The sequence below is a fragment of the Pristiophorus japonicus genome, chromosome 21 (assembly GCF_044704955.1).
Source record: "Pristiophorus japonicus isolate sPriJap1 chromosome 21, sPriJap1.hap1, whole genome shotgun sequence".
Lineage (NCBI taxonomy): Eukaryota > Metazoa > Chordata > Chondrichthyes > Pristiophoridae > Pristiophorus > Pristiophorus japonicus.
The window spans coordinates 70,758,037-70,770,946 of record NC_091997.1 but is presented as its reverse complement, the minus strand read 5'-3'; positions in this window follow the sequence as shown (position 1 = coordinate 70,770,946).

The following is a 12,910-nucleotide window of genomic DNA, read 5'->3' as shown; positions in this document are numbered from 1 at the left end:
CAGACTGTGACCCCTGGTTCTGGACTTCCCCAACATTGGGAACATTCTTTCTGCATCTAACCTGTCTAAACCCGTCAGAATTTTAAACGTTTCTATGAGGTCCCCTCTCATTCTTCTGAACTCCAGTGAATACAAGCCCAGTTGATCCAGTCTTTCTTGATAGGTCAGTCCCGCCATCCCGGGAATCAGTCTGGTGAACCTTCGCTGCACTCCCTCAATAGCAAGAATGTCCTTCCTCAAGTTAGGAGACCAAAACTGTACACAATACTCCAGGTGTGGCCTCACCAAGGCCCTGTACAACTGTAGCAACACCTCCCTGCCCCTGTATTCAAATCCCCTCGCTATGAAGGCCAACATGCCATTTGCTTTCTTAACCGCCTGCTGTACCTGCATGCCAACCTTCAATGACTGATGTACCATGACACCCAGGTCTCGTTGCACCTTCCCTTTTCCCAATCTGTCACCATTCAGATAATAGTCTGTCTCTCTGTTTTTACCACCAAAGTGGATAACCTCACATTTATCCACATTATACTTCATCTGCCATGCATTTGCCCACTCACCTAACCTATCCAAGTCACTCTGCAGCCTAATAGCATCCTCCTCGCAGCTCACACTGCCACCCAACTTAGTATCATCCGCAAATTTGGAGATACTGCATTTAATCCCCTCGTCTAAATCATTAATGTACAATGTAAACAGCTGGGGCCCCAGCACAGAACCTTGCGGCACTCCACTAGTCACTGCCTGCCATTCTGAAAAGTACTCGTTTACTCCTACTCTTTGCTTCCTGTCTGACAACCAGTTCTCAATCCACGTCAGCACACTACCCCCAATCCCATGTGCTTTAACTTTGCACATTAATCTCTTGTGTGGGACCTTGTCGAAAGCCTTCTGAAAGTCCAAATATACCACATCAACTGGTTCTCCTTTGTCCACTTTACTGGAAACATCCTCAAAAAATTCCAGAAGATTTGTCAAGCATGATTTCCCTTTCACAAATCCATGCTGACTTGGACCTATCATGTCACCATTTTCCAGATGCACTGCTATGACATCCTTAATAATTGATTCCATCATTTTACCCACTACTGAGGTCAGGCTGACCGGTCTATAATTCCCTGTTTTCTCTCTCCCTCCTTTTTTAAAAAGTGGGGTTACATTGGCTACCCTCCACTCCATAGGAACTGATCCAGAGTCAATGGAATGTTGGAAAATGACTGTCAATGCATCCGCTATTTCCAAGGCCACCTCCTTAAGTACTCTAGGATGCAGTCCATCAGGCCCTGGGGATTTATCGGCCTTCAATCCCATCAATTTCCCCAACACAATTTCCCGACTAATAAAGATTTCCCTCAGTTCCCCCTCCTTACTAGACCCTCTGACCCCTTTTATATCCGGAAGGTTGTTTGTATCCTCCTTAGTGAATACCGAACCAAAGTACTTGTTCAATTGGTCTGCCATTTCTTTGTTCCCCGTTATGACTTCCCCTGATTCTGACTGCAGGGGACCTACGTTTGTCTTCACCAACCTTTTTCTCTTTACATACCTATAGAAACTTTTGCAATCCGCCTTAATGTTCCCTGCAAGCTTCTTCTCGTACTCCATTTTCCCTGTCCTAATCAAACCCTTTGTCCTCCTCTGCTGAGTTCTAAATTTCTCCCAGTCCCCAGGTTCGCTGCTATTTCTGGCCAATTTGTATGCCACTTCCTTGGCTTTAATATTATCCCTGATTTCCCTAGATAGCCACGGTTGAGCCACCTTCCCCTTTTTATTTTTACGCCAGACAGGAATGTACAATTGTTGTAATTCATCCATGCGGTCTGTAAATGTCTGCCATTGCCCATCCACAGTCAACCCCCTAAGTATCATTCGCCAATCTATCCTAGCCAATTCACGCCTCATACCTTCAAAGTTACCCTTCTTTAAGTTCTGGACCATGGTCTCTGAAATTACTGTTTCATTCTCCATCCTAATGCAGAATTCCACCATATTATGGTCACTCTTCCCCAAGGGGCCTCGCACAATGAGATTGCTAATTAATCCTCTCTCATTACACAACACCCAGTCTAAGATGGCCTCCCCCCTAGTTGGTTCCTCAACATATTGGTCTAGAAAACCATCCCTTATGCACTCCAGGAAATCCTCCTCCACCGTATTGCTTCCAGTTTGGCTAGCCCAATCTATGTGCATATTAAAGTCACCCATTATAACTGCTACACCTTTATTGCATGCACCCCTAATTTCCTGTTTGATGCCCTCCCCAACATCCCTATTACTGTTTGGAGGTCTGTACACAACTCCTACTAACGTTTTTTGCCCTTTGGTGTTCTGCAGCTCTACCCATATAGATTCCACATCATCCAAGCTAATGTCTTTCCTAACTATTGCATTAATCTCCTCTTTAACCAGCAATGCTACCCCACCTCCTTTTCCTTTTATTCTATCCTTCCTGAATGTTGAATACCCCTGAATGGTGAGTTCCCAGCCCTGATCATCCTGGAGCCACGTCTCCGTAATCCCAATCACATCATATTTGTTAACATCTATTTGCACAATTAATTCATCCACCTTATTGCGGATACTCCTTGCATTAAGACACAAAGCCTTCAGGCTTGTTTTATTAACACCCTTTGTCCTTTTAGAATTTTGCTGTACAGTGGCCCTTTTTGTTCTTTGCCTTGGGTTTCTCTGCCCTCCACTTTTCCTCATCTCCTTTCTGTCTTTTGCTTTTGTCTCCTTTTTGTTTCCCTCTGTCTCCCTGCATTGGTTCCCATCCCCTTGCCATATTAGTTTAAATCCTCCCCAACAGCACTAGCAAACACTCCCCCTAGGACATTGGTTCCAGTCCTGCCCAGGTGCAGACCGTCCGGTTTGTACTGGTCCCACCTCCCCCAGAACCGGTCCCAATGCCCCAGGAATTTGAATCCCTCCCTGCTGCACCACTGCTCAAGCCACGTATTCATCTGCGCTATCCTGCGATTCCTACTCTGACTATCACGTGGCACTGGTAGCAATCCCGAGATTACTACTTTTGAGGTCCTACTTTTTAATTTAGCTCCTAGCTCCTTCAATTCGTTTCGTAGGACCTCATCCCTTTTTTTACCTATGTCGTTGGTACCAATGTGCACCACGACAACTGGCTGTTCTCCCTCCCATTTCAGAATGTCCTGCACCCGCTCCGAGACATCCTTGACCCTTGCACCAGGGAGGCAACATACCATCCTGGAGTCTCGGTTGCGGCCGCAGAAACGCCTATCTATTCCCCTCACAATTGAATCCCCTATCACTATCGCTCTCCCACTCTTTTTCTTGCCCTCCTGTGCAGCAGAGCCAGCCACGGTGCCATGAACTTGGCTGCTGCTGCCCTCCCCTGATGAGTCATTGTCCTCAACAGTACCCAAAGCGGTGTATCTGTTTTGCAGGGGGATGACCGCAGGGGACCCCTGCACTACCTTCCTTGCACTACTCTTCCTGCTGGTCTTCCATTCCCTATCTGGCTGTGGACCCTTCACCTGCGGTAAGACCAACTCACTACACGTGATACTCACGTCATTCTCAGCATCGTGGATGCTCCAGAGTAAATCCACCCTCAGCTCCAATTCCGCAACGCGGTCCGTCAGGAGCCGGAGGTGGACACACTTCCCGCACACGTAGTCGTCAGGGACACCGGAAGTGTCCCTGAGTTCCCACATGGTACAGGAGGAGCATAACACCCGACCGAGCTCTCCTGCCATGTCTTAACCCTTAGATACACTTAAACTGGTAATAACAATGTTAAAAGTTACTGACCAATATAAGAAGAAAAAGAAAAACTACTCACCAATCACCAGCCAATCACTTACCCCCTAGGCTGTGACGTCACCTTTGTATCTTTGCCTTCTCCCTGTAGCTGCACCGGTACGCCTCTCGCCGACCCCGGACTCGCGCTGCTCCGAGCTCCCGCCTCCTCGACTGACTGCTCGAACTGCTCGACTCCCGCTGGCCTTTATAGGCCTCTCGCCGACCCCGGACTCGCGCTGCTCCGAGCTCCCGCCTCCTCGACTGACTTAAACAAATTAAACTTTAGACTTAAATCAAATTAAAATTTGGTTGCCGGGGGTGATGACGCACTCCAGTCCCTCCAGCGCCCACCTCTCTCGGAAGGCCGTGAGCGTATCGGTGGACATCGCGTGCTCTATCTCCAGGGACACGCTGGCTCGGATGTAACCGCGGAAGAGAGGCAGGCAGTCGGGCTGAACAACCCCCTCGACCGCCCGTTGCCTGGACCGGCTGATGGCTCCCTTGGCCGTGCCCAGGAGCAGTCCTACGAGGAGGCCTTCCGAGCAAGCAGTTGGGAAAGTAAATGCTTTGAGGGTGCCCTTGAAACATTTCCGCTGCCCACCTTTGGCTCGTTTGCCGTGAAGGAGCTCCGCGTAGAGCACTTGCTTTAGGAGTCTCGTGTCTGGCATGCAAACGATGTGGCCTGCCCAGCGAAGCTGATCGAGTGTGGTCAGTGCTTCTATGCTGGGGATGATGGCCTGAACGAGGACGCTGATGCTGGTGTGCCTGTCCTCCCAGGGGATTTATAGGATCTTGCGGAGACATCGTTGGTGATCTCAGCGGTCTTTTGGGCGGAACTTAGCGTCCACCAATTTCGGGCCCAGTCTCTCTATTACAAGAGGATTGGATTATAAGAGTCAACAAAGCAAATTATACAGGGTTCTGGAGTATTGTGTGCAGTTTTGGTCTCCTTACCTAAGGAAGAATATACTTGCCATAGAGGGAGTGCAACGAAGGTTCACCAGACTGATTCCTGGAATGGAGTAATTGCCCTATGAAGAGAGATTGTGTAGATTAAGCCTATATTCCCTAGAGTTTAGAAAAATGAGAGGTGATCTCATTGAATCATATACAATTCTTACAGGGCTTGACAGGGTAGATGCAGGGAGGATGTTTCCCCCGGGCTGGGGAGTCTAGAACCAGGGGTCACACAGTCTCAGAATAAGAGGTTGGCCATTTAGGACTGAGATGAGGAGAAATTTCTTCACTCAGAGGGTGGTGAATCTTTAGAATTCTCTACCCCAGAGGGCTCAGTTGTTGAATATATTCAAGATAGAGATCGATAGAGTTTTGGATACTAAGGGATATGGGGATAGTGTGGGAAGGTGGCGTTGAGGTAGAAGATCAGCCGTGATCTTATTGAATGGCGGAGCAGGCTTGAGGGCCCTCCTCCTATTTCTCACATTCTTACTGTGAACATGTAATAAGGCAGGCATCAGGAAATCTCTGCTAGTTGAGCTGAGTGCTTGCTCTGTGTGGAACTGTCTCCAATGCAAGTATATTCTTCCTTAAATAAGGAGGCTCCTTAAAGTAGGCTAAGCCCTCGTGTCCTAGACCAGCGGGAAAACGTTTCTCTCCATCTACCTTATCAAGTCCTTTCAAAATCCTTAAAACTTCAATCAAATATTGTATTCCACATAATATTACAATTCCCCCTCATAATGCAACCCTTGGAGCACTGATAACATTTTGGTGCATCTGTGCCGCAGCCCTTCCAAGGCCAATATATCTTTTCTAAGGAGCAGTGCCCAGAGTCTGTCATCATCATCATAGGCAGTCCCTTGAAATCGAGGAAGACTTGCTTCCACTCTAAAAATGAGTTCTCAGGTGGCTGAACAGTCCAATACGGGAATTACAGTCTCTGTCACAGGTGGGACAGACAGTGGTTGAGGGAAAGGTTGGGTGGGACTGGTTTGCTGCATGCTCCTTCCGCTGCCTGCGCTTGGTTTCTGCATGCTCTCGGCAATGAGATTCGAGGTGCTCAGCGCCCTCCCGGATGCACTTCCTCCACTTAGGGCGGTCTTTGGCCATGGACTCCCAGGTGTCGGTAGGGATGTTGCATTTTATCAGGGAGGCTTTGAGGGTGTCCTTGTAACGTTTCCTCTGCCCACCTTGGGCTCGCTTGCTGTGTAGGAGTTCGGAGTAGAGCACTTGCTTTGGGAGTCTTGTGCCAGGCATGCGAACAATGTGGCCGGCCCAGCCAGAACTGTACACAGTGCTCAGATATGATCTAACCAAGGCTTTTTATTGCTTTGGCAAAACTTCCTCCCTTTTATATTCCAGCCCTCTAGTTAGAGAGGCTAACATTCCATCAGGGCAAACAATTTGGCAGATGGAGTATGAGAAATGTGGGAGAATGTGAGGTTATCCACTTTGGCAGAAAAAAATGGAAAAGCAAATTATAATTTAAATGGACAAAAATTGCCAAGTGCTGCAGTGCAAAGGGACCTGGGGTCCTTGTGCATGAAACACAAAAAGTTAGTATGCGGGTACAGCAAGTAATCAGGAAGGCAAATGGAATGTTGGCCTTTACTGCAAGGGGGATAAAGTATAAAAGCAGAGAAGCCCTGCTATAACTATACAGGGTATTGGTGAGGCCACACCTAGAGTATTGCGTATTTAAGGAAGGATATACTTGCATTGGAGGCTGTTCAGAGAAGGTTCACTAGGTTGATTCCGGAGATGAGAGAGTTGACTTATGAAGATAGGTTGATTACGTTGGGCCTATACACATTGGAGTTCAGAAGAATGAGAGGTGATCTTTTCGAAACATATAAGATAATGAGGAGACTCGACAAGATGGATGCAGAGATGATATTTCCACTCATAGGGGAAACTAAAACCAGGGGACATAGTCTCCGAATAAGGGGCCGCCCATTTAAAACTGAGGTGAGGAGGAATTTCTTCTCTCAGTGGGTTGTGAATCTATGGAATTCTCTGCCCAAGAGAGCTGTGGAGGCTGGGTCATTGAATATATTTAAGGCGGAGATAGACAGATTTTTGAGCGATAAGGGAGTAAAGGATTTTAGGGAGCGAGCAGGGAAGTGGAGCTGAGTCCATGATCAGATCAGCCATGATCTTATTAAATGGCGGAGCAGGCTTGAGGGGCCAGGTGGCCTACTCCTGCTCCTATTTCTTATGTTCTTATGTTCTGACTTCTAGATTTTAGTGATTTGTGTACATGGATCCCTAAAGCTCTTTGGTCTTCCATTGTTCCCAGCTTTTCACCATTTAAATAATACTCGCAACTATCCATTTTTGGTTCAAAATGGATGTGCTCGCACTTAACTGCGTTGAAATCCACCTGCCACAATTTTGTCCACTCACTTAATCTGTCGACGTCTCTTTGCAATTTTATGCTCCCATCTACAAGCAAATTGTTTTTGCTGTTGTTTGAGGGATTAATGTTGGCCAAGATATCGGGAGAACTCCCCTGCTCTTCTTCACATAGTGCCATGAAATCCTTCTCGACTACGTCGGGACAAACGGGGCCACGGTTTAACATCACATCTCAGTTGGCATCTCCACCAGTGCAGCGTTCCCACAGTACTGCATTGGAGTGCCAGTTTTGTGGGATTTAAAAATAAAAAGAACAACTAGCATTAATATAGCGCCTTTCACGACCATTGGACGTCCCAAAGCACTTTACAGCCAATGAAGTACTTTTTTGGGGAGTGTAGTTACTGTTGCAATGTAAGAAATGTGACAGCTAGTTTTACGCACGGCAAGCTCCCACAAACAGCAATGTGATAATGACCAGATAATCTGTTTTCTTGTTGGGCCGTACATTGTGGCCGCTCCGGGTGCACGCGATGTGCGCACAAAGCGCGTGCGCCTAAACCCGGAACCTACGATCTGTCAAAATGATCTTTCTCAGAAGAGCAATTTAAAATCAAAATCGCAGAAACCCAACGGATAAGTCGCCTTGGGAAATTTAACTAACTACCCACACAGGAAGAGTTAAAATCACCCCCTTAGTGTCGGGATGAGGTGAAAGATGTAGGGAGTTCTGGCATCCTAGTTGGGCATTCTGATCTCTACTTTTTTGTCTATATAGAGTCAATTTAAAAAAAATTTGTTCATGGGATGTGGGCGTCGCTGGCAAGGCCAGCATTTATTGCCCATCCCTAATTGCCCCTTGAGAAAGTAATGGTGAGCTGCCTTCTTAGAAACATAGAAACATAGAAAATAGGTGCAGGAGTAGGCCATTCAGCTCTTCTAGCCTGCACCGCCATTCAATGAGTTCATGGCTGAACATGCAACTTCAGTACCCCATTCCTGCTTTCTCGCCATACCCCTTGATCCCCCTAGTAGTAAGGACTACATCTAACTCCTTTTTGAATATATTTAGTGAATTGGCCTCAACAACTTCCTGTGGTAGGGAATTCCACAGGTTCACCACTCTCTGGGTGAAGAAGTTTCTCCTCATCTCGGTCCTAAATGGCTTACCCCTTATCCTTAGACTGTGACCCCTGGTTCTGGACTTCCCCAACATTGGGAACATTCTTCCTGCATCTAACCTGTCTAAACCCGTCAGAATTTTAAACGTTTCTATGAGATCCCCCCTCATTCTTCTGAACTCCAGTGAATACAAGCCCAGTTGATCCAGTCTTTCTTGATAGGTCAGTCCCGCCATCCCAGGAATCAGTCTGGTGAACCTTCGCTGCACTCCCTCAATAACAAGAATGTCCTTCCTCAAGTTAGGAGACCAAAACTGTACACAATATTCCAGGTGTGGCCTCACCAAGGCCCTGTACAACTGTAGTAACACTTCCCTACCCCTGTACTCAAATCCCCTTGCTATGAAGGCCAACATGCCATTTGCTTTTTTAACCACCTGCTGTACCTGCATGCCAACCTTCAATGATTTACCATGATACCCAGGTCTCGTTGCACCTTCCCTTTTCCTAATCTGTCACCATTCAGATAATAGTCTGTCTCCCTGTTTTTACCACCAAAGTGGATAACCTCACATTTATCCACATTATACTTCATCTGCCATGCATTTGCCCACTCACCTAACCTATCCAAGTCACTCTGCAGCCTCATAGCATCCTCCTCGCAGCTCACACTGCCACCCAACTTAGTGTCATCCGCAAATTTGGAGATACTACATTTAATCCCCTCGTCTTGAATGGCTGCAGTCCGTGTGGTGAAGGTGCTCCCACAGCGCTGCTTGGGAGAGAGTTCCAGTGACGATGAGAGAAAGGCCGATATATTTCCAAGTCAGGATGGTGTGTGTGACTCGGAGGGGAACGTGGAGGTGGTGGTGTTCCCCATGCGCCTGCTGCCCTTGTCCTTCTAGGTGGTAGAGGTCGCGGGTTTGGGAGGTGTTGCTGAAGAAGCCTTGGCGAGTTGCTGCGGTGCATCTTGTAGATGGTGCACACTGCAGCCAGGGGGCGCCGGTGGTGGAGGGAGTGAATATTGAAGGTGGTGGCTGGATTCCTAGATTTAAATTATTCCTAGAACTTGGTCAAATGATCGTACCTCAATCAAATATTGTACGATGATGACATTAATAGGATGAGAGCGAGGCTAATGTTGGAATTTACATAATTGTACACACCTGCCCCAGGTATGAACTTGACAGCTGTTCCTCACCGATGATTAATTCAATGCACACAGCACAAACGTGTTTTGAACTGGTTCTGCCCGAAATAAAACAATGAAGAATTGTTAGTTATGGAAAGAATGTTCTAACTTTAAATACTTCCTGCCTGTAATTTAGCTTTCATTACAATTGCTTTTGGTCGGTCGATTATTAAATTGATTGTTTGGGAGACACTTGCTTAGAAAGTTATATAAGCACAACTGGCTGATGGAAGGTCCAGTGTAAATTGGAATCAATGCTGAAGAACACATTTGCTTTTTTCCCCCTCCAAAATATACAATAGACCTTCTTTATCTACGTTGCTGTCTTGGGAACGAGCTCAACGCCAAGATTTTTGTTATACAGGTACAACATCTGATGTCCGGAATCCTCGGGACTGAGTCCGTGCCGGTGTTTGGGTTTTTCCGGATTTCAGACAAGAAAATCAATAGTCTGAAAGCTGGAATCCTCGGGATGGAGTCCGTGCTGGATTTTGGGTTTTGCCGAATTTCGGACCTTGCCATGCACCGAAATTTTAAGCCAATTCCGATTTTGTGAATTCTGGATTCGGGACGTTGTACCCGTATCACGGTTGTGTTCCGGAGAGAGCGAATTTATATTTACATAGCGCCATTCATGACGTCAAGACATCCCAAAGTGCCGCACACAGCAAGGTCCCACAGACAGCAATATGATAATGACCCGATAATCAGTTTCGTGATGTTGGTTGAGGGATAAATATTGGCCCCAGGACACCGGGGAGAACTCCCCTGCTCTTCTTCGAAAGAGTGGCCATGGGATCTTTTACGTCCGCTTGGGAAGGCAAACGGGGCCTCGGTTTAGCAACTCATACCGAAAGACGGCACCTCCGACAGTGTGGCGCTCCCTCAGCACTGGGAGTGTCAGCCTAGCTTTATGTGCTCAAGTCCCTGGAGTGGGACTTGAACCCACGACCTCTCTGACTCTGAGGCGAGAGCGCTGCCCACTGAGCCACAGATTAGAAGGTCTTTTTAGATCTGGGAGTATCCAAATGTCAGCCTATGAGCCATCGGCTGCCCGTGATGGAGGATAATCAATTTTCCACCCATTGGAACAAATAAATGAAGAATTGGGCAAATGCCCTATGTGTATGCACTCCTCTCCACAAAATCTTCCTGTTTCAGCTGTGTTAGGGCAATTGAATAGCCAGGAACTGGAAATTCTGCGCCTATATTCCTTACTCCCCTGGCTTCCACTATTTGAATTCTGCTGGTTTGGAAGGGTATCCCCCTTGCCACTGCTCCATCATGGGTGGGTCAATCCTAGATCCAAACACCAAAGTATGTCAGCAGCAGCAGACTCGGTTGTATGCAAATTAAATCACTTAAACGTTGTATGTAATGCGTACCGTTCCAAGGTACATAAAGTTATTTTACAGCGGGAGAGTAGGTTTGGATGAAGTGGCTCATGTGGTGAAAAATACTGGCTCAAACATAATGAGCCAACTGCCTTGTTTCTATGCTATTTTATGAGTCCCAGTGACAGGAAAGGATCTTTTTAACGCTTAATTCAAAGATAACTACAGATACAAAAATGCTGAGTTACAGAACTCGCTGGCAGCAACGTTACTGCATCAGGTAAAGCTTGTGCTGTTTAAAGAAAGAAAGACTTGCATTTATTATAGCGCCTTTCATGACCACAGGACAGTCTCAAAGCGCTTTACAGCCAATGAGGTATTTTTGGAGTGTAGCCACTGTTGTATTGTGGGAAATGCGGCAGCTAATTTGCGTACAGCAAGCTCCCACAAACAGCAATGTGATAATGATCGGATAATCTGTTTTTGTTATGTTGATTGAGGGATAAATATTGGCCCCAGGAAAACCGGGAATAACTCCCCTGCTCTTCTTCAAAATAGTGGCCATGGGATCTTTTACATCCACCTGAGAGGGCAGACGGGGCCTCGGTTTAATGGCTTACCCGAAAGATGTTTGGAAGAAAGGTAGATGCTCACTTGTGAAGTAAGGCTGTTAATAGTCTATGGGGAAAGAAGGCATGGAATTGAGATTAAAGAGAGAACTGTTATTGGTAAAATGGAACAGCTGAATTGAGCCAATGGACATAATCCTCCCACACCAAAACGCCTCATGAAGGGTCTTGATGCAGAAAAAATAGCCCTACACTTCTTTATTGATGGAACTGCTATGCGATCGCAACCTTTTAGGTTTCTATTTAAAATGTAATAATGTAACTCACTCCCAAATTCCCTCTTTAATTCAGTGATTCATTGATGCTATCTCTTTCCTTTCGCTTATTAGAGCTCGTTATTAGTGTTGGGTAAACCAATCTAGTTATTCTATCTTTTAGAGTGAATCATAGAACGGTTACAGCATGGAAGGAACCCGTGCCGGCTCTCTGCAAGAGCTCCTCAGCGAGTCCCACTCCCCCCGCCCTTTCCCCATAGTCTTGCAAATTTTTTTCCTTCAGGTACTTATCCAACTCCCTTTTGAAAGCCACGATTGAGTCTGCCTCCGCCACCCTCTCAGGCAGCGCATTCCAGATCCTAACCACTCACTGCATAAAAAGGTTTTCCCTCATGTCGCCTTTGGTTCCTCTGCCCTTTACCTTAAATCTGCGTCCTCTGGTTCTCGACCCTTTGAAACTGATTGTTGAACCCATTTAATCATTAGGAGTGCTACATTTTCAAAGGGAGATACATTAACAAAAGTTACTTAAAACTAATGGGTTGCGGCGGAGAAAACCTTTAAAAAAAACGGAGGGTGCGCCCCGTTTCGGGGGAGCGCAATTTCTACCCCCGCTGCCCCTTGTTGATCTGCAGTTGCAGTGTGGGAAGTCGCATGGCATTTTACCCAAGGGGCACTTATTCATGTGAAAACCCCAGCTGTGAATGTTTGGCTATTCAACTGTGAAGGGCATCGTAGCTGAGCCTGATCCGGTTTTGGGTCCGAGGAGCCTGCGCATGCACGAGAGGCATTGGGGGCGGAGTCCTGAGGCTGCAGGCGCAGAAAAAAAAAAACGCAGTGCAAATAGTCGCAGTGTTTTTTTTAAACCAGGAGCTACTGGATGGCGATCAGGAGCAGGGTGATATTTTTCTTTGTTGTTTTTGTTAGATTTTTTCCCCCCCCTCTTTTCCCCGCAGCCCACGACTGAGAGGCTAGCTTTAGCATTCAACCCTGGCTAACAGCAGAGATTGAGAATCGAACTCGGGGCCTTCATCGGATGGTGCATTGCCGAAGTGCTCCTCACCCTACGGTTACGAGGCTTGTCCGGATGGTGGAACTTGGAGCGGGGGGGGAGGGGTGGGGAGAGAGGAGGAACAATTACATGTGGTATGTGGTATCAAGAAATAAGAGGCAAGTGTGCTACCAACTGAATCATAGCTCTCTTCAAATTAATGACGAGTTAAACTGGCTATTTAATGATGGATATGGAACTGGGATCAAGTGCATCAATTTAAGAATATAATGAATAAGGAAGCAGGATTATTGCAGTTTGCCATGT